At 61.2% G+C, this 16913-nt stretch overlaps 18 non-coding genes across 18 annotated transcripts; all 18 read right to left on the bottom strand.

Annotated features, from left to right (window-relative positions):
* Nucleotides 1–1995: 1995 nt before the first annotated feature.
* TRNAL-CAG (transfer RNA leucine (anticodon CAG)) lies at nt 1996–2078 on the bottom strand. The gene has a single exon. It is a non-coding gene; the product is annotated as a tRNA-Leu (tRNA).
* Nucleotides 2079–2863: 785 nt separating this feature from the next.
* TRNAL-CAG (transfer RNA leucine (anticodon CAG)) lies at nt 2864–2946 on the bottom strand. The gene has a single exon. It is a non-coding gene; the product is annotated as a tRNA-Leu (tRNA).
* Nucleotides 2947–3727: 781 nt separating this feature from the next.
* TRNAL-CAG (transfer RNA leucine (anticodon CAG)) lies at nt 3728–3810 on the bottom strand. The gene has a single exon. It is a non-coding gene; the product is annotated as a tRNA-Leu (tRNA).
* Nucleotides 3811–4947: 1137 nt separating this feature from the next.
* On the bottom strand, nt 4948–5030 carry TRNAL-AAG (transfer RNA leucine (anticodon AAG)). Its single transcript has one exon. It is a non-coding gene; the product is annotated as a tRNA-Leu (tRNA).
* Nucleotides 5031–5269: 239 nt separating this feature from the next.
* Nucleotides 5270–5352, bottom strand: TRNAL-UAG (transfer RNA leucine (anticodon UAG)). Its single transcript has one exon. It is a non-coding gene; the product is annotated as a tRNA-Leu (tRNA).
* A 1515-nt stretch (nt 5353–6867) lies between these two features.
* TRNAL-CAG (transfer RNA leucine (anticodon CAG)) lies at nt 6868–6950 on the bottom strand. The gene has a single exon. It is a non-coding gene; the product is annotated as a tRNA-Leu (tRNA).
* A 286-nt stretch (nt 6951–7236) lies between these two features.
* On the bottom strand, nt 7237–7319 carry TRNAL-AAG (transfer RNA leucine (anticodon AAG)). The gene has a single exon. It is a non-coding gene; the product is annotated as a tRNA-Leu (tRNA).
* Nucleotides 7320–8104: 785 nt separating this feature from the next.
* TRNAL-CAG (transfer RNA leucine (anticodon CAG)) lies at nt 8105–8187 on the bottom strand. The gene has a single exon. It is a non-coding gene; the product is annotated as a tRNA-Leu (tRNA).
* Nucleotides 8188–8650: 463 nt separating this feature from the next.
* TRNAL-CAG (transfer RNA leucine (anticodon CAG)) lies at nt 8651–8733 on the bottom strand. The gene has a single exon. It is a non-coding gene; the product is annotated as a tRNA-Leu (tRNA).
* Nucleotides 8734–9019: 286 nt separating this feature from the next.
* Nucleotides 9020–9102, bottom strand: TRNAL-AAG (transfer RNA leucine (anticodon AAG)). The gene has a single exon. It is a non-coding gene; the product is annotated as a tRNA-Leu (tRNA).
* Nucleotides 9103–9564: 462 nt separating this feature from the next.
* Nucleotides 9565–9647, bottom strand: TRNAL-UAG (transfer RNA leucine (anticodon UAG)). Its single transcript has one exon. It is a non-coding gene; the product is annotated as a tRNA-Leu (tRNA).
* A 760-nt stretch (nt 9648–10407) lies between these two features.
* TRNAL-AAG (transfer RNA leucine (anticodon AAG)) lies at nt 10408–10490 on the bottom strand. The gene has a single exon. It is a non-coding gene; the product is annotated as a tRNA-Leu (tRNA).
* Nucleotides 10491–11621: 1131 nt separating this feature from the next.
* Nucleotides 11622–11704, bottom strand: TRNAL-AAG (transfer RNA leucine (anticodon AAG)). Its single transcript has one exon. It is a non-coding gene; the product is annotated as a tRNA-Leu (tRNA).
* Nucleotides 11705–12488: 784 nt separating this feature from the next.
* TRNAL-CAG (transfer RNA leucine (anticodon CAG)) lies at nt 12489–12571 on the bottom strand. Its single transcript has one exon. It is a non-coding gene; the product is annotated as a tRNA-Leu (tRNA).
* Nucleotides 12572–13033: 462 nt separating this feature from the next.
* TRNAL-CAG (transfer RNA leucine (anticodon CAG)) lies at nt 13034–13116 on the bottom strand. The gene has a single exon. It is a non-coding gene; the product is annotated as a tRNA-Leu (tRNA).
* A 1824-nt stretch (nt 13117–14940) lies between these two features.
* On the bottom strand, nt 14941–15023 carry TRNAL-AAG (transfer RNA leucine (anticodon AAG)). The gene has a single exon. It is a non-coding gene; the product is annotated as a tRNA-Leu (tRNA).
* A 784-nt stretch (nt 15024–15807) lies between these two features.
* On the bottom strand, nt 15808–15890 carry TRNAL-CAG (transfer RNA leucine (anticodon CAG)). The gene has a single exon. It is a non-coding gene; the product is annotated as a tRNA-Leu (tRNA).
* A 496-nt stretch (nt 15891–16386) lies between these two features.
* TRNAL-CAG (transfer RNA leucine (anticodon CAG)) lies at nt 16387–16469 on the bottom strand. Its single transcript has one exon. It is a non-coding gene; the product is annotated as a tRNA-Leu (tRNA).
* Between the last annotated feature and the right edge of the window lie 444 nt (nt 16470–16913).

Raw genomic sequence — 16913 nt, 5'->3', positions numbered from 1 at the left:
ACTGGTTACTTCTGGAACCAGGCAGTGCTCCACCCCTACCCCTAACCCACCCACCCACCATGGTGATGGAGAACTGTTATGCTGCCCTGGCAACAAGCCATGCGGAATCACCCCCAAAGGTGGAGGAGGAGAAGCCATGTACCCCAAGGCTGGGAGGATCACAGCCACCACTCCCAGGAGGAACTGTAGGGTACTGGTGGTTGGAGACTCTCTTCTGAGAGGGATGGAGACACCCATGTGGAGCCCTGACATAGCATCCCAGGCTGTATGCTGCTTGCCAGCGGCCAGTATCCAAGACATTACAGAGGGATATTTGAGGATCACCTGGCCCTCTGATGACTAGCCATGCAATTCACCCATTTGGGCACTAATACTACAGTGAGGTATGATCCTCGGCAGATCAGAAATGACTACAGGGGTCTGGCAGTAAGGGTGATGGAGTTGAGAGCTCAGGTGGTGATCTCTTCATTATTCCAGTCAAGGGTTGAGATTTAGCAGAGACAGAGGTTGGTCAATGCCTGGTGGTCAATCACTGGCTGTGAGGATTCTGTCGCCAGGAGGGCTGAGGCTTCCTTGACAATGGGACGCTGTTCCAGGAAGAATGATTGGGGCAGGTCCCTCCACTAGCTGTCGGCAGAGAGGCCAACGCTCAGGCGCACTGGAAGTAGAGGCCCGATCCCATGGCCCCTTACCAAGCACCAAGAGGGGGCCAGAGAACGCCTCCCACCACGGCAGGCAGAGAAGAGTCTGTAAGAGGTGGGATTCGAACCCAGGCGTCCGGGGGAGACTGTGACCTGAACGCAGCGCCTTACACCGCACGTTACACCTTACAATGCAGCTCTCTTGCCTGCCACTTGTGGCGGCAGCAGGGGCCCCGCGCCCACCTGAGTCCCTCTCTGGCTTCTACAGGGCGCAGGCGAGGGAGGCAGAGCCTTCTCCCCGAGGCCCCAGGGGAGGACGTGGGAACTCCATCTCTGACGAGATCAACAGAAGCCACCCGCCCGAAAAGAACCAAAGGAAGCCCCAAGAGAACAAAAGCCTGACACGCCGCTGTCAGGAGTGGGATTCGAACCCACGTCTCCGGAGGAGACTGCGGCCTAAAAGCAGCTCCTTGGATTGCTCGGCCACCCTGACAGCCTGCAAGAAGTCCCTCCGTTAGCTTTCTGCAGAGCGGCCAATGCTCAAGAACACTGGAAGTCGAGGCCCGCTCCTTTGGCCCCTTCCCTAGTACTAAGAAAAGGGCCCTCAGCTCCCTCCCACCAAGAGACGGCCAGGGAACCCCTCCCGCCAAGGCAGGAAGAGAAGACCCTCTTCGGGTGGTAGTAGAAGCGGAAGCACTCATGTGCAGCACAGGGAGAGCAACTGGCCCAGGTCTCTCCCTCCACGTGCCCCACTCCCGAGGGGATGGAAACTCAGGGCTTGTCAGGGGTGGGATTCAAACCCACGCCTCCAGGGTAGACTGTGACCTAAACGCAGCACCATAGACCGCTCGGCCACCCTGACGGCCTGCAAGGAGTCCCTCCGCTAGCTGTCAGCAGAGTGGCCAACACTCAAGCACACTGGAAGTCGAGGCCCGCTCCCGTGGCCCCTTACCAAGCACCAAGAAAAAAGCCCTTAGCGCCCCCCCGCCAAGAGGTGGGCAGGGAACGCCTCCCACCACGGCAGGCAGAGAAGAGGCTGTCGGGGTGGGATTCAAACCCACGTCTCCGGGGGTGACTGCGACCTTAACGCAGCGCCTTGGACCTCTCCGCCACCCTGACCGGGAGTGGTGTGCTGCCAGCACTCTCTTGCCCGCCACTTGCAGCAGTGGCAGGGGCCCTGGGCCAACCAGAGTCTCTCTCTGGCTTCGACAGGGCTCAGGCCAGTGTGGTTGAGCATTTTCTCCGAGGCCCCGAGGGAGGACGTGAGAACTCCTTCTCTGATGAGATCCACAGAAGCCGCCTGCCCGCAAAGAACCAAAGGAAGCTACAAGAGAACAAAAGCCCAGCACACTGCTGTCAGGAGTGGGATTCAAACCCACGCCTCCAGGGGAGACTGCGACCTGAACGCAGTGCCTTAGACCGCTCGGCCACCCTGACGGCCCACAAGAAGTCTCTCCGCTAGCTGTCAGCAGAGCGGCCAACGCTCAGGCACACTGGAAGTCGAGGCCCACTCCCGTTGCCCCCTACCTAGTACCAAGAAAAGGGTCCTCAGCTCCCTACCACCAAGAGGCGGCCAGGGAATGCCTCCCACCACAGCAGGCAGAGATGAGGCTATCAGGAGTAGGATTCGAACCCACGTTTCTGGGGCAGACTGCCACGTTCACACAGTACATTGGACCGCTCGGCCAACCTGACTGGCGGTGGCATGCTGCAGGGCCCCCGTACCTACCAGAGTCCCTCTCTGGCTTTGACAGGGCACAGGCCAGCATGGTGGCACCTTTTCCCCGAGGCCCAGGGGGAGGAGGTGGCAGCTCCTTCTCTGACAAGATCAGCAGCAACCGCCCACCCGTCCGAAAAAAACCGAAGCAAGCCTCAAGAGAACAAAAGCCTGACATGCCGCTGTCAGGAGTGGGATTCGAACCCACGCCTCTAGGGGAGACTACCACCTTAACGCAGCGTCTTGGACCGCTCCGCCACCCTGATTGGGAGTGGCATGCTGCCGGCGCTGTCTTGCCTGCCACTTCCAGCGGTGGCAGGGGCCGCGGGCCCACCAGAGTCCCTCTCTGGCTTCGACAGGGCTCAGGCCAGCATGGCGGAGCCTTTTCTCCGAGGCCCTGGGGGAAGATGTGAGAACTCCTTCTCTGACGAGATCAACAGAAGCCGCCCGCCCGCCTGCAAAGAACCGAAGGAAGCCCCAAGAGGACAAAAGCCAGGCACGCCGCTGTCAGGAGTGGGATTCGAACCCACGCCTCCGGGGGAGACTGCGACCTGAACGCAGCTCCTTAGACCGCTCGGCCACCCTGACAGCCTGCAAGAAGTCCTTCCGCTAGCTGTCAGCAGAGTGGCCAACGATCAAGCACACTGGAAGTCGAGGCCCGCTCCCGTGGCCCCTTACCGAGCACCAAGAAAAGAGCCCTTAGCGCCCTCCCACCAAGAGGTGGGCAGGGAACGCCTCCCACCACGGCAGGCAGAGAAGAGGCTGTCAGGAGTAGGATTCGAACCCACGTTTCCAGGGGAGACTGCAACCTTAACACAGCACCTTGGACCGCTCGGCCAACCTGACCAGGGGTGGCATGCTGCAGGGCCCCCGTACCCACCAGAGTCTGTCTCTGGCTTTGACAGGGCACAGGCCAGCGTGGCGGTGCCTTTTCCCCGAGGCCCAGGGGGAGGACGTGGGAACTCCTTCTCTGACAAGATCAGCAGCAACCGCCCGCCCGTCCGAAAAAAAACGAAGCAAGCCTCAAGAGAACAAAAGCCTGAGACACTGCTGTCAGGAGTGGGATTCGAAGCCACGCCTCCAGGGGAGACTGCGACCTTAACGCAGCTCCTTGGACCTCTCCGCCACCCTGAACGGGAGTGGTGTGCTGCCAGCACTCTCTTGCCTGCCACTTGCAGCAGTGGCAGGGGCCTCGGGCCCACCAGAGTCCCTCTCTGGCTTCGACAGGGCGCAGGCCAGTGTGGTTGAGCATTTTCTCCGAGGCCCCGAGGGAGGACGTAGGAACTCCTTCTCTGACGAGATCCACACAAGCCGCCTGCCTGCAAAGAACCGAAGGAAGCTCCAAGAGAACAAAAGCCTGGTACACTGCTGTCAGGAGTGGGATTCGAACCCACGCCTCTAGGGGAGACTGCGACCTGAACGCAGCGCCTTAGACCGCTCGGCCACCCTGATGGCCTGCAAGACGTCCCTCCGCTAGCTTTCGGCAGAGCGGCCAATGCTCAAGCACACTGGAAGTCGAGGCCCGCTTCCATGGACCCTTACCTAGTACCAAGAAAGGGGCCTTCAGCTCCTTCCCACCAAGAGGCAGCCAGGGAACACCTCCCACCATGGCAGGCAGAGATAAGGCTGTCAGGAGTAGGATTCGAACCCACGTTTCCAGGGGAGACTGTGACCTTAACACAGCACCTTGGACCGCTTGGCCAACCTGACTGGTGGTGGCATGCTGTAGGGCCCCCGTACCCACCAGAGTCCCTCTCTGGCTTTGACAGGGCACAGGCCAGCGTGGTGGAGCCTTTTCCCCGAGGCCCAGGGGGAGGACGTGGGAACTCCTTCTCTGACAAGATCAGCACCAACCGCCCGCCCTCCCGAAAAGAACCTAAGGTAGCCCCAAGAGAACAAAAGCCTGAGGGCCCTTTTCTTGGTACTAGTTAAGGGGCCATGGGAGCAGGCCTCTCTGAGTCCCTCTCTGGCTTCTACAGGGCGCAGGCGAGGGTGGCAGCGCCTTTTCCCCGAGGCCCCGGGGGAGGACGTGGGAACTCCATCTCTGATGAGATCAACAGAAGCCGCCCGCCCGAAAAGAACCGAAGGAAGCCCAAAGAGAACAAAAGCTCGGTATGCTGCTCTCAGGAGTGGGATTCGAACCCAAGTCTCCGGAGGAGAGTGCGGCCTAAAAGCAGCACCTTGGACAGCACGGCCAGCCTGACCAAGCAGAGAGAGACCCCTTTGAGTGGGAGTCGAAGAAAAAGCACCCGCGTGCGGCACAGGGAGAAAAAACACCCCAGGACTCTCCCTCCATGTGCCCCACTCAGGAGGGGGCGGAAACTCAGGGCTTCTCAGGGGTGGGATTCAAACCCACCTCTCGGGGGGAGACTGCGACCCAAATGCAGCGCCTTAGACCGCGCGTTCACCCTTACGGCCTGCTGCAAGTCCCTCCGATAGATGTTGGCAGAGTGGCCAACGCTGAGGCACACTGGAAGTCGCTGCCTGCTCCCACGGCCCCTTACCTAGAACCAAGAAAAGGGCCCTCAGCTCCCTCCCACCAAGAGGGGACCAGAGGACGCTTCCTGCCATGACAGGCAGAGAAGAGGCTGTCAGGGGTGGGATTCGAACCCACGTCTCCGGGGGAGACTGCGACCTTAACACAGCGCCTTGGACAGCTCGGCCACCCTGACCGGGAGTGGTGTGCTGCCGGCGCTCTCTTCTCCGCCACTAGCGGTGATGGCAGGGGCCCCAGGCCCACCAGAGTCTCCCTCTGGCTTCGACAGGGCGCAGGCCAGCATGGCGAAGCCTTTTCTCCGAGGCCCCGGGGGAGGACATGAGAACTCCTTGTCTGACGAGATCAACAGAAGCCGCCCGCCCTCCCGAAAAGAACCAAAGTAAGCCCCAAGAAAACGAAAGCCGGACACGCCTCTGTCAGGAGTGGGATTCGAACCCACGCCTCCAGGGGAGACTGCAACCTAAATGCAGCGCCTTAGACCACTCGGCCACCCTGACAGCCTGCTGCATCTCCCTCTGCAAGCTCAGGCACACTGAAAGTCAAGGCCCGCTCCCGTGGCCCCTTACCTAGTACCAAGAAAAGAGCCCTCAGCTCCCTCCCACCAAGAGATGGGCAGGGAACGCCTCCCGCTACGGCAGGCAGAGATGAGGCTATCAGGAGTAGGATTCGAACCCACGTTTCCAGGGGAGACTGCAACCTTAACACAGCACCTTGGACCGCTCGACCAACCTGACCGGGGGTGGCATGCTGCAGGGCCCCCGTACCCACCAGAGTCTGTCTCTGTCTTTGACAGGGCACAGGCCAGCATGGCGGTGCCTTTTCCCCGAGGCCCAGGGGGAGGACGTGGGAACTCCTTCTCTAACAAGATCAGCAGCAACCGCCCGCCCGTCCGAAAAAAAACGAAGCAAGCCTCAAGAGAACAAAAGCCTGAGACACTGCTGTCAGCAGTGGGATTCGAAGCCACGCCTCCAGGGGAGACTGCGACCTTAACGCAGCGCCTTGGACCTCTCCGCCACCCTGACCGGGAGTGGTGTGCTGCTAGCACTCTCTTGCCTGCCACTTGCAGCAGTGGCAGGGGCCTCGGGCCCACCAGAGTCCCTCTCTGGCTTTGACAGGGCGCAGGCCAGTGTGGTTGAGCATTTTCTCCGAGGCCCCGAGGGAGGACGTAGGAACTCCTTCTCTGACGAGATCCACACAAGCCGCCCGCCCGAAAAGAACCGAAGGAAGCCCAAAGAGAACAAAAGCTCGGTATGCTGCTCTCAGGAGTGGGATTCGAACCCAAGTCTCCGGAGGAGAGTGCGGCCTAAAAGCAGCACCTTGGACAGCACGGCCAGCCTGACCAAGCAGAGAGAGACCCCTTTGAGTGGGAGTTGAAGAAAAAGCACCCGCGTGCGGCACAGGGAGGAAAAACGCCCCAGGACTCTCCCTCCATGTGCCCCACTCAGGAGGTGGCGGAAACTCAGGGCTTCTCAGGGGTGGGATTCAAACCCACCTCTCGGGGAGAGACTGCGACCTGAATGCAGCGCCTTAGACGGCGCATTCACCCTTACGGCCTGCTGCAAGTCCCTCCGATAGATGTCGGCAGAGTGGCCAACGCTGAGGCACACTGGAAGTCGCTGCCTGCTCCCGCGGCCCCTTACCTAGCACCAAGAAAAGGGCCCTCAGCTCCCTCCCACCAAGAGGCGGCCTGGGAATGCCTCCCACCAAGGGAGGCAGAGATGAGTCTGTCAGGAGTAGGATTTGAACCCACGTTTCCAGGGGAGACTGCGACCTTAACACAACACCTTGGACCGCTCGGCCAACCTGACTGGTGGTGGCATGCTGCAGGGTCCCCGTACCCACCAGAGTCCCTCTCTGGCTTTGACAGGGCACAGGCCAGTGTGGTGGCACCTTTTCCCCAAGGGCAGAGGGAGGACGTGGGAACTCCTTCTCTGACAAGATCAGCAGGAACCGCCCGCCTGCCTGAAAAGAACCGAAGGAAGCCCCAAGAGAACAAAAGCCTGACACGCCGCTGTCAGGAGTGGGATTCGAACCCACGCCTCCAGGGGAGACTGCGACCTGAACGCAGCGCCTTAGACCACTCGGCCACCCTGACAGCTTGCAAGAAGTCCCTCCGCTAGCTTTTTGCAGAGCGGCCAATGCTCAAGCACACTGGAAGTCGAGGCCCGCTCCTGTGGCCCCTTACCTAGTACTAAGAAAAGGGCCCTCAGCTCCCTCCCACCAAGAGACGGCCAGGGAACCCCTCCCGCCAAGGCAGGAAGAGAAGACCCTCTTCGGGTGGTAGTAGAAGCGGAAGCACTCATGTGCAGCACAGGGAGAGCAACTGGCCCAGGTCTCTCCCTCCACGTGCCCCACTCCCGAGGGGATGGAAACTCAGGGCTTGTCAGGGGTGGGATTCAAACCCACACCTCCAGGGGAGACTGCGACCTTAACGCAGCACCTTAGACCGCTCGGCCACCCTGACGGCCTGCAAGACGTCCCTCCGCTAGCTTTCGGCAGAGTGGCCAATGCTCAAGCACACTGGAAGTTGAGGCCCGCTCCCGTGGCCCCCTACCTAGTACCAAGAAAAGGGTCCTCAGCTCCCTCCCACCAAGAGGCGGCCAGGGAACGCCTCCCACCACGGCAGGCAGAGAAGAGGCTGTCAGGAGTAGGATTCGAACCCACGTTTCTGGGGCAGACTGCCACGTTCACACAGCACATTGGACCGCTCGGCCAACCTGACTGGCGGTGGCATGCTGCAGGGCCCCCGTACCCACCAGAGTCCCTCTCTGGCTTTGACAGGGCACAGGCCAGCGTGGTGGCGCCTTTTCCCCGAGGCCCAGGGGGAGGACGTGGGAACTCCTTCTCTGACAAGATCAGCAGCAACCGCCCGCCCGTCCGAAAAAAACCGAAGCAAGCCCAAAGAGAACAAAAGCCTGACATGCCGCTGTCAGGAGTGGGATTCGAACCCACGTCTCCAGGGGAGACTACCACCTTAACGCAGCGTCTTGGACCACTCGGCCACCCTGACTGGGAGCGGCATGCTGCCGGCACTCTCTTGCCTGCCACTTCCAGCGATGGCAGAGGCCCCGGGCCCACCAGAGTCTCCCTCTGGCTTCGACAGGGCGCAGGCCAGCATGGCGGAGCCTTTTCTCCGAGGCCCCGGGGGAGGACGTGAGAACTCCTTGTCTGACGAGATCAACAGAAGCCGCCCGCCTGCCCGCAAAGAACCGAAGGAAGCCCCAAGAGAACAAAAGCCCAGTACGCCGCTGTCAGGAGTGGGATTCGAACCCACGCCTCCGGGGGAGACTGCGACCTGAACGCAGCGCCTTAGACCGCTCGGCCACCCTGACGGCCTGCAAGACGTCCCTCCGCTAGCTTTCGGCAGAGTGGCCAATGCTCAAGCACACTGGAAGTTGAGGCCCGCTCCCGTGGCCCCCTACCTAGTACCAAGAAAAGGGTCCTCAGCTCCCTCCCACCAAGAGGCGGCCAGGGAACGCCTCCCACCACGGCAGACAGAGAAGAGGCTGTCAGGAGTAGGATTCGAACCCACGTTTCTGGGGCAGACTGCCACGTTCACACAGCACATTGGACCGCTCGGCCAACCTGACTGGCGGTGGCATGCTGCAGGGCCCCCGTACCCACCAGAGTCCCTCTCTGGCTTTGACAGGGCACAGGCCAGCGTGGTGGCGCCTTTTCCCCGAGGCCCAGGGGGAGGACGTGGGAACTCCTTCTCTGACAAGATCAGCAGGAAACGCCCGCCCGCCCGAAAAGAACCGAAGGTAGCCCCAAGAGAACAAAAGCCTGACATGCCGCTGTCAGGAGTGGGATTCAAACCCACGCCTCCAGGGGAGACTGCGACCTGAACGCAGCGTCTTAGACCGCTCAGCCACCCTGACAGCTTGCAAGAAGTCCCTCCGCTAGCTTTTTGCAGAGCGGCCAATGCTCAAGCACACTGGAAGTCGAGGCCCGCTCCTGTGGCCCCTTACCTAGTACTAAGAAAAGGGCCCTCAGCTCCCTCCCACCAAGAGACGGCCAGGGAACCCCTCCCGCCAAGGCAGGAAGAGAAGACCCTCTTCGGATGGTAGTAGAAGCGGAAGCACTCATGTGCAGCACAGGGAGAGCAACTGGCCCAGGTCTCTCCCTCCACGTTCCCCACTCCCGAGGGGATGGAAACTCAGGGCTTGTCAGGGGTGGGATTCAAACCCACACCTCCAGGGGAGACTGCGACCTTAACGCAGCGCCTTAGACCGCTCGGCCACCCTGACGGCCTGCAAGGAGTCCCTCCGCTAGCTGTCAGCAGAGTGGCCAACGCTCAAGCACACTGGAAGTAGAGGCCCGCTCCCGTGGCCCCTTACCGAGCACCAAGAAAAGAGCCCTTAGCGCCCTCCCACCAAGAGGTGGGCAGGGAACACCTCCCACCATGGCAGGCAGAGAAGAGGCTGTCAGGAGTAGGATTCGAACCCACGTTTCCAGGGGAGACTGCAACCTTAACACAGCACCTTGGACCGCTCGGGCAACCTGACTGGCGGTGGCATGCTGTAGGGCCCCCGTACCCACCAGAGTCCCTCTCTGGCTTTGACAGGGCACAGGCCAGCGTGGTGGTGCCTTTTCCCCAAGGGCAGGGGGAGGACGTGGGAACTCCTTCTCTGACAAGATCAGCAGGAACCGCCAGCCCATCCGAAAAAAACCGAAGGAAGCCCCAAGAGAACAAAAGCCTGGCACGCTGCTGTCAGGAGTGGGATTCGAACCCATGCCTCCAGGGGAGACTGCAACCTAAATGCAGCACCTTAGACCACTCGGCCACCCTGACAGCCTGCTGCATCTCCCTCTGCTAGCTCAGGCACACTGAAAGTCGAGGCCTGCTCCCGTGGCCCCTTACAGAGTAGCAAGAAAAGGGCCCTCAGCTCCCTCCCACCAAGAGACGGCCAGGGAACGCCTCCCGCTATGGCAGGCAGAGATGAGGCTATCAGGAGTAGGATTCGAACCCACGTTTCCAGGGGAGACTGCAACCTTAACACAGCACCTTGGACTGCTCGACCAACCTGACCGGGGGTGGCATGCTGCAGGGCCCCCGTACCCACCAGAGTCTGTCTCTGGCTTTGACAGGGCACAGGCTAGCATGGCGGTGCCTTTTCCCCGAGGCCCAAGGGGAGGACGTGGGAACTCCTTCTCTGACAAGATCAGCAGGAACCGCCCGCCCGCCCGAAAAGAACCGAAGGAAGCCCCAAGAGAACAAAAGCCTGACACGCCGCTGTCAGGAGTGGGATTCGAAGCCACGCCTCCAGGGGAGACTGCGACCTTAACGCAGCTCCTTGGACCTCTCCGCCACCCTGACCGGGAGTGGTGTGCTGCCGGCGCTCTCTTGCCTGCCACTTCCAGGGGTGGCAGGGGCCCCGGGCCCACCAGAGTCCCTCTCTGGCTTTGACAGGGCGCAGGTCGGTGTGGCGTAGTATTTTCTCCGAGGCCCCGAGGGAGGACGTGAGAACTCCTTCTCTGACGAGATCCACACAAGCCGCCTGCCTGCAAAGAACAGAAGGAAGGTTCAAGAGAACAAAAGCCCGGCAGACTGCTGTCAGGAGTGGGATTTGAACCCACGCCTCCAGGGGAGACTGCGACCTTAACGCAGCGCCTTAGACCGCTCGGCCACCCTGACGGCCTGCAAGACGTCCCTCCGCTAGCTTTCGGCAGAGTGGCCAATGCTCAAGCATACTGGAAGTCGAGGCCCGCTTCCGTGGACCCTTACCTAGTACCAAGAAAATGGCCCTCAGCTCCCTCCCACCAAGAGGCAGCCAGGGAACGCCTCCCACCACGGCAGACAGAGATGAGGCTGTCAGGAGTAGGATTCGAACCCACGTTTCCAGGGGAGACTGTGACCTTAACACAGCAACTTGGACCTCTTGGCCAACCTGACTGGTGGTGGCATGCTGTAGGGCCCCCGTACCCACCAGAGTCCCTCTCTGGCTTTGACAGGGCTCAGGCCAGCGTGGTGGTGCCTTTTCACCGAGGCCCGGGGAGGACATGGGAACTCCTTCTCTGACAAGATCAGCAGCAACCGCCCGCCCTCCCGAAAAGAACCTAAGGAAGCCCCAAGAGAACAAAAGCCTGAGGGCCCTTTTCTTGGTACTAGTTAAGGGGCCATGGGAGCGGGCCTCTCTGAGTCCCTCTCTGGCTTCTACAGGGCGCAGGCGAGGGTGGCAGCGCCTTTTCCCCGAGGCCCCGGGGGAGGATGTGAGAACTCCATCTCTGACGAGATCAACAGAAGCCGCCCGCCCGAAAAGAACCGAAGGAAGCCCAAAGAGAACAAAAGCTCGGTATGCTGTTCTCAGGAGTGGGATTCGAACCCAAGTCTCCGGAGGAGAGTGCGGCCTAAAAGCAGCACCTTGGACAGCACGGCCAGCCTGACCAAGCAGAGAGAGACCCCTTTGAGTGGGAGTTGAAGAAAAAGCACCCGCGTGCGGCACAGGGAGGAAAAACGCCCCAGGACTCTCCCTCCATGTGCCCCACTCAGGAGGGGGTGGAAACTCAGGGCTTCTCAGGGGTGGGATTCAAAACCACCTCTCGGGGGGAGACTGCGACCTGAATGCAGCACCTTAGACCGCGCGTTCACCCTTACGGCCTGCTGCAAGTCCCTCCGATAGATGTCGGCAGAGTGGCCAACGCTGAGGCACACTGGAAGTCACTGCCTGCTCCCGCGGCCCCTTACCTAGCACCAAGAAAAGGGCCCTCAGCTCCCTCCCACCAAGAGGGGACCAGGGAACGCTTCCTGCCATGACAGAGAAGAGGCTGTCAGGGGTGGGATTCGAACCCACGTCTCCGGGGGAGACTGCGACCTTAACGCAGTGCCTTGGACCGCTCGGCCACCCTGACCGGGAGCGGCGTGTTGCCAGCGCTCTCTTGCCCGTCACTTGCAGCGGCGGCAGGGGCACCGCGCCCACCAGAGTCCCTCCCTGGCTTCGACAGGGCAGAGACGAGCATAGCGGAGCCTTTTCTCCGAGGCCCTGGGGGAAGATGTGAGAACTCCTTCTCTGACGAGATCAATAGAAGCCGCCCGCCTGCCCGCAAAGAACTGAAGGAAGCCCCAAGAGAACAAAAGCCAGGGACGCTGATGTCAGGAGTGGGATTCGAACCCACGCCTCCGGGGGAGACAGCGACCTGAACGCAGCGCCTTAGACCGCTCGGCACCCTGACGGCCTGCAAGAAGTCCCTCCGCTAGCTTTCGGCAGAGTGGCCAATGCTCAAGCACACTGGAAGTTGAGGCCCGCTCCCGTGGCCCCCTACCTAGTACCAAGAAAAGGGCCCTCAGCTCCCTCCCACCAAGAGGCGGCCTGGGAACGCGTCCCACCAAGGGAGGCAGAGAAGAGGCTGTCAGGAGTAGGATTTGAACCCACGTTTCCAGGGGAGACTGCCACGTTCACACAACACCTTGGACCGCTTGGCCAACCTGACTGGTGGTGGCATGCTGCAGGGCACCCGTACCCACCAGAGTCCCTCTCTGGCTTTGACAGGGCACAGGCCAGTGTGGCGGCACCTTTTCCCCGAGGCCCAGGGGGAGGACGTGGGAACTCCTTCTCTGACAAGATCAGCAGCAACCGCCCGCCCGTCCGAAAAAAACCGAAGGAAGCCCAAAGAGAACAAAACCCTGACATGCCGCTGTCAGGAGTGGGATTCGAACCCACACCTCCGGGGGAGACTGCGACCTGAACACAGCGCCTTAGACCGCTCGGCCACCCTGACTGCCTGCAAGTAGTCCCTCTGCTAGCTTTTGGCAGAGCGGCCAATGCTCAGGCGCACTGGAAGTTGCTGCCCGCTCCTGCAGCCCCTTACCGAGCACCAAGAAAAGAGCCCTCAGCGCCCTCCCACGAAGAGGTGGGCAGGGAACGCCTCCCACCACGGCAGGCAGAGAAGAGGCTGTCAGGAGTAGGATTCGAACCCACGTTTCCAGGGGAGACTGCAACCTTAACACAGCACCTTGGACCGCTCGGCCAACCTGACTGGTGGTGGCATGCTGCAGGGTCCCCGTACCCACCAGAGTCCCTCTCTGGCTTTGACAGGGCACAGGCCAGTGTGGTGGCGCCTTTTCCCCAAGGGCAGAGGGAGGACGTGGGAACTCCTTCTCTGACAAGATCAGCAGGAACCGCCCGCCCGCCCGAAAAGAACTGAAGGAAGCCCCAAGAGAACAAAAGCCTGACACGCCGCTGTCAGGAGTGGGATTCGAAGCCACGCCTCCAGGGGAGACTGCGACCTGAACGCAGCGCCTTAGACCGCTCGGCCACCCTGACAGCTTGCAAGAAGTCCCTCCGCTAGCTTTTTGCAGAGCGGCCAATGCTCAAGCACACTGGAAGTCGAGGCCCGCTCCTGTGGCCCCTTACCTAGTACTAAGAAAAGGGCCCTCAGCTCCCTCCCACCAAGAGACGGCCAGGGAACCCCTCCCGCCAAGGCAGGAAGAGAAGACCCTCTTCGGGTGGTAGTAGAAGCGGAAGCACTCATGTGCAGCACAGGGAGAGCAACTGGCCCAGGTCTCTCCCTCCACGTGCCCCACTCCCGAGGGGATGGAAACTCAGGGCTTGTCAGGGGTGGGATTCAAACCCACACCTCCAGGGTAGACTGTGACCTGAACGCAGCACCTTAGACCGCTCGGCCACCCTGATGGCCTGCAAGGAGTCCCTCCGCTAGCTGTCAGCAGAGTGGCCAACGCTCAAGCACACTGGAAGTAGAGGCCCGCTCCCGTGGCCCCTTACCGAGCACCAAGAAAAGAGCCCTTAGCGCCCTCCCACCAAGAGGTGGGCAGGGAACGCCTCCCACCATGGCAGGCAGAGAAGAGGCTGTCAGGAGTAGGATTCGAACCCACGTTTCCAGGGGAGACTGCAACCTTAACACAGCACCTTGGACCACTCGGGCAACCTGACTGGCGGTGGCATGCTGTAGGGCCCCCGTACCCACCAGAGTCCCTCTCTGGCTTTGACAGGGCACAGGCCAGCTTGGTGGCGCCTTTTCCCCGAGGCCCAGGGGGAGGACGTGGGAACTCCTTCTCTGAGAAGATCAGCAGCAACCGCCCGCCCGTCCGAAAAAAACCGAAGCAAGCCCAAAGAGAACAAAAGCCTGACATGCCGCTGTCAGGAGTGGGATTCGAACCCACGTCTCCAGGGGAGACTACCACCTTTACGCAGCGTCTTGGACCACTCGGCCACCCTGACTGAGAGCGGCATGCTGCCGGCACTCTCTTGCCTGCCACTTCCAGCGGTGGCAGAGGCCCCGGGCCCACTAGAGTCTCCCTCTGGCTTCGACAGGGCGCAGGCCAGCATGGTGGAGCCTTTTCTCCGAGGCCCCGGGGGAGGACGTGAGAACTCCTTGTCTGACGAGATCAACAGAAGCCGCCCGCCCTCCCGAAAAGAACCACAGTAAGCCCCAAGAGAACAAAAGCCTGAGGGCCCTTTTCTTGGTACTAGGTAAGGGGCCATGGGAGCGGGCCTCTCTGAGTCCCTCTCTGGCTTCTACAGGGCGCAGGCGAGGGTGGCAGCGCCTTTTCCCCGAGGCCCCGGGGGAGGACGTGGGAACTCCATCTCTGACGAGATCAACAGAAGCCGCCCGCCCGAAAAGAACCGAAGGAAGCCCAAAGAGAACAAAAGCTCGGTATGCTGCTCTCAGGAGTGGGATTCGAACCCAAGTCTCCGGAGGAGAGTGCGGCCTAAAAGCAGCACCTTGGACAGCACGGCCAGCCTGACCAAGCAGAGAGAGACCCCTTTGAGTGGGAGTTGAAGAAAAAGCACCCGCGTGCGGCACAGGGAGGAAAAACGCCCCAGGACTCTCCCTCCATGTGCCCCACTCAGGAGGGGGTGGAAACTCAGGGCTTCTCAGGGGTGGGATTCAAAACCACCTCTCGGGGGGAGACTGCGACCTGAATGCAGCACCTTAGACCGCGCGTTCACCCTTACGGCCTGCTGCAAGTCCCTCCGATAGATGTCGGCAGAGTGGCCAACGCTGAGGCACACTGGAAGTCACTGCCTGCTCCCGCGGCCCCTTACCTAGCACCAAGAAAAGGGCCCTCAGCTCCCTCCCACCAAGAGGGGACCAGGGAACGCTTCCTGCCATGACAGAGAAGAGGCTGTCAGGGGTGGGATTCGAACCCACGTCTCCGGGGGAGACTGCGACCTTAACGCAGCGCCTTGGACCGCTCGGCCACCCTGACCGGGAGCGGTGTGTTGCCAGCGCTCTCTTGCCCGTCACTTGCAGCGGCGGCAGGGGCACCGCGCCCACCAGAGTCCCTCTCTGGCTTCGACAGGGCAGAGACGAGCATAGCGGAGCCTTTTCTCCGAGGCCCTGGGGGAAGATGTGAGAACTCCTTCTCTGACGAGATCAATAGAAGCCGCCCACCTGCCCGCAAAGAACTGAAGGAAGCCCCAAGAGAACAAAAGCCAGGCACGCTGCTGTCAGGAGTGGGATTCGAACCCACGCCTCCGGGGGAGACAGCGACCTGAACGCAGCACCTTAGACCGCTCGGCACCCTGACGGCCTGCAAGAAGTCCCTCCGCTAGCTTTCGGCAGAGTGGCCAACGCTCAAGCACACTGGAAGTCGAGGCCCGCTCCCGTGGCCCCTTACCTAGCACCAAGAAAAGGGCCCTCAGCTCCCTCCCACCAAGAGGCGGCCTGGGAACTCCTCCCACCAAGGGAGGCAGAGAAGAGGCTGTCAGGAGTAGGATTTGAACCCACGTTTCCAGGGGAGACTGCGACCTTAACACAACACTTTGGACCGCTCGGCCAACCTGACTGGTGGTGGCATGCTGTAGGGCACCCGTACCCACCAGAGTCCCTCTCTGGCTTTGACAGGGCACAGGCCAGTGTGGCGGCACCTTTTCCCCGAGGCCCAAAAGGAGGACGTGGGAACTCCTTCTCTGACAAGATCTGGAGCAACTGCCTGCCCGCCCGAAAGGAAGCGAAGGAAGCCCCAGGAGAACAAAAGCCTGACACGCCGCTGTCAGGAGTGGGATTCGAACCCACGCCTCCGGGGGAGACTACGACCTGAACGCAGCGCCTTGGACCGCTCGGCCACCCTGACGGCCTGCAAGAAGTCTCTCCACTAGTTTTCGGCAGAGTGGCCAACGCTGAGGCACACTGGAAGTCGCTGCCTGCTCCCGCGGCCCCTTACCTAGTACTAAGAAAAGGGCCCTTGGCTCCCTCCAACTAAGAGGCGGCCAGGGAACGCCTCCTGCCACGAAAGGGAGAGAAGAGGCTGTCAGGGGTGGGATTCGAACCCACGTCGCAGGGGGAGACTGCAACCTTAACGCAGCGCCTTGGAGCGCTCGGCCACCCTGACTGGGAGTGGCGTGCTGCTGGCGCTCTCTTGCCCGCCACTTGCTGCAGTGGCAGGGGCCCCGGGCCCACCAGAGTCTCCCTCTGGCTTTGACAGGGCACAGGCAGCGTGGCGGAGCCTTTTCTCTGAGGCCCAGGGGGAGGACGTGGGAACTCCTTCTCTGATGAGATCAACAGATGCTGTCCGTCCGCCCGCAAAGAACCGAAGGAAGCCCCAAGAGAACAAAAGCCCGGTACGCCGCTGTCAGGAGTGGGATTTGAACCCACACCTCCAGGGGAGACTGCGACCTGAACGCAGCGCCTTAGACCACTCGGCCACCCTGACCGGTGGTGGTGTGCTGCCGGCACTCTCTTGCCCGCCACTTGCGGCGGTGGCAGGGGCCCGCACCCACCAGAGTCCCTCTCTGGCTTCGACAGGGCGCATACCAGCGTGGCGGAGCCTTTTCTCCGAGGCCCCAGGGGAGGACGTGGGAACTCCTTTTTTGACGAGATCAACAGCAACCGCCCGCCCGCCCAAAAAGAACCGAAGAAATGCCCAATAGAACAAAAGCCCGGCACGCCGGTGTCAGGAGTGGGATTCGAGCCCACGTCTCTGGAGGAGACTGCGGCCTAAACACAGCGCCTGGTGGCCTGCTGCAGATTCCTCTGCTTGCTTTTGGCAGAGAGAGGCATGCTCAGGCATGGTCCTTCTTTGGTTTCAGAAAAGAGCTGTTGGAAAGGCTTAATATGTGGAAGGAATTTGTAACTTTTTCTTTTGTTTTGTTATGTG

Source organism: Natator depressus, chromosome 3 (genome assembly GCF_965152275.1).
Source record: "Natator depressus isolate rNatDep1 chromosome 3, rNatDep2.hap1, whole genome shotgun sequence".
Taxonomy (NCBI): Eukaryota; Metazoa; Chordata; order Testudines; family Cheloniidae; genus Natator; species Natator depressus.
Note: the sequence above shows the minus strand (reverse complement) of the source record. Positions and strands in the feature narration are given on the sequence as shown.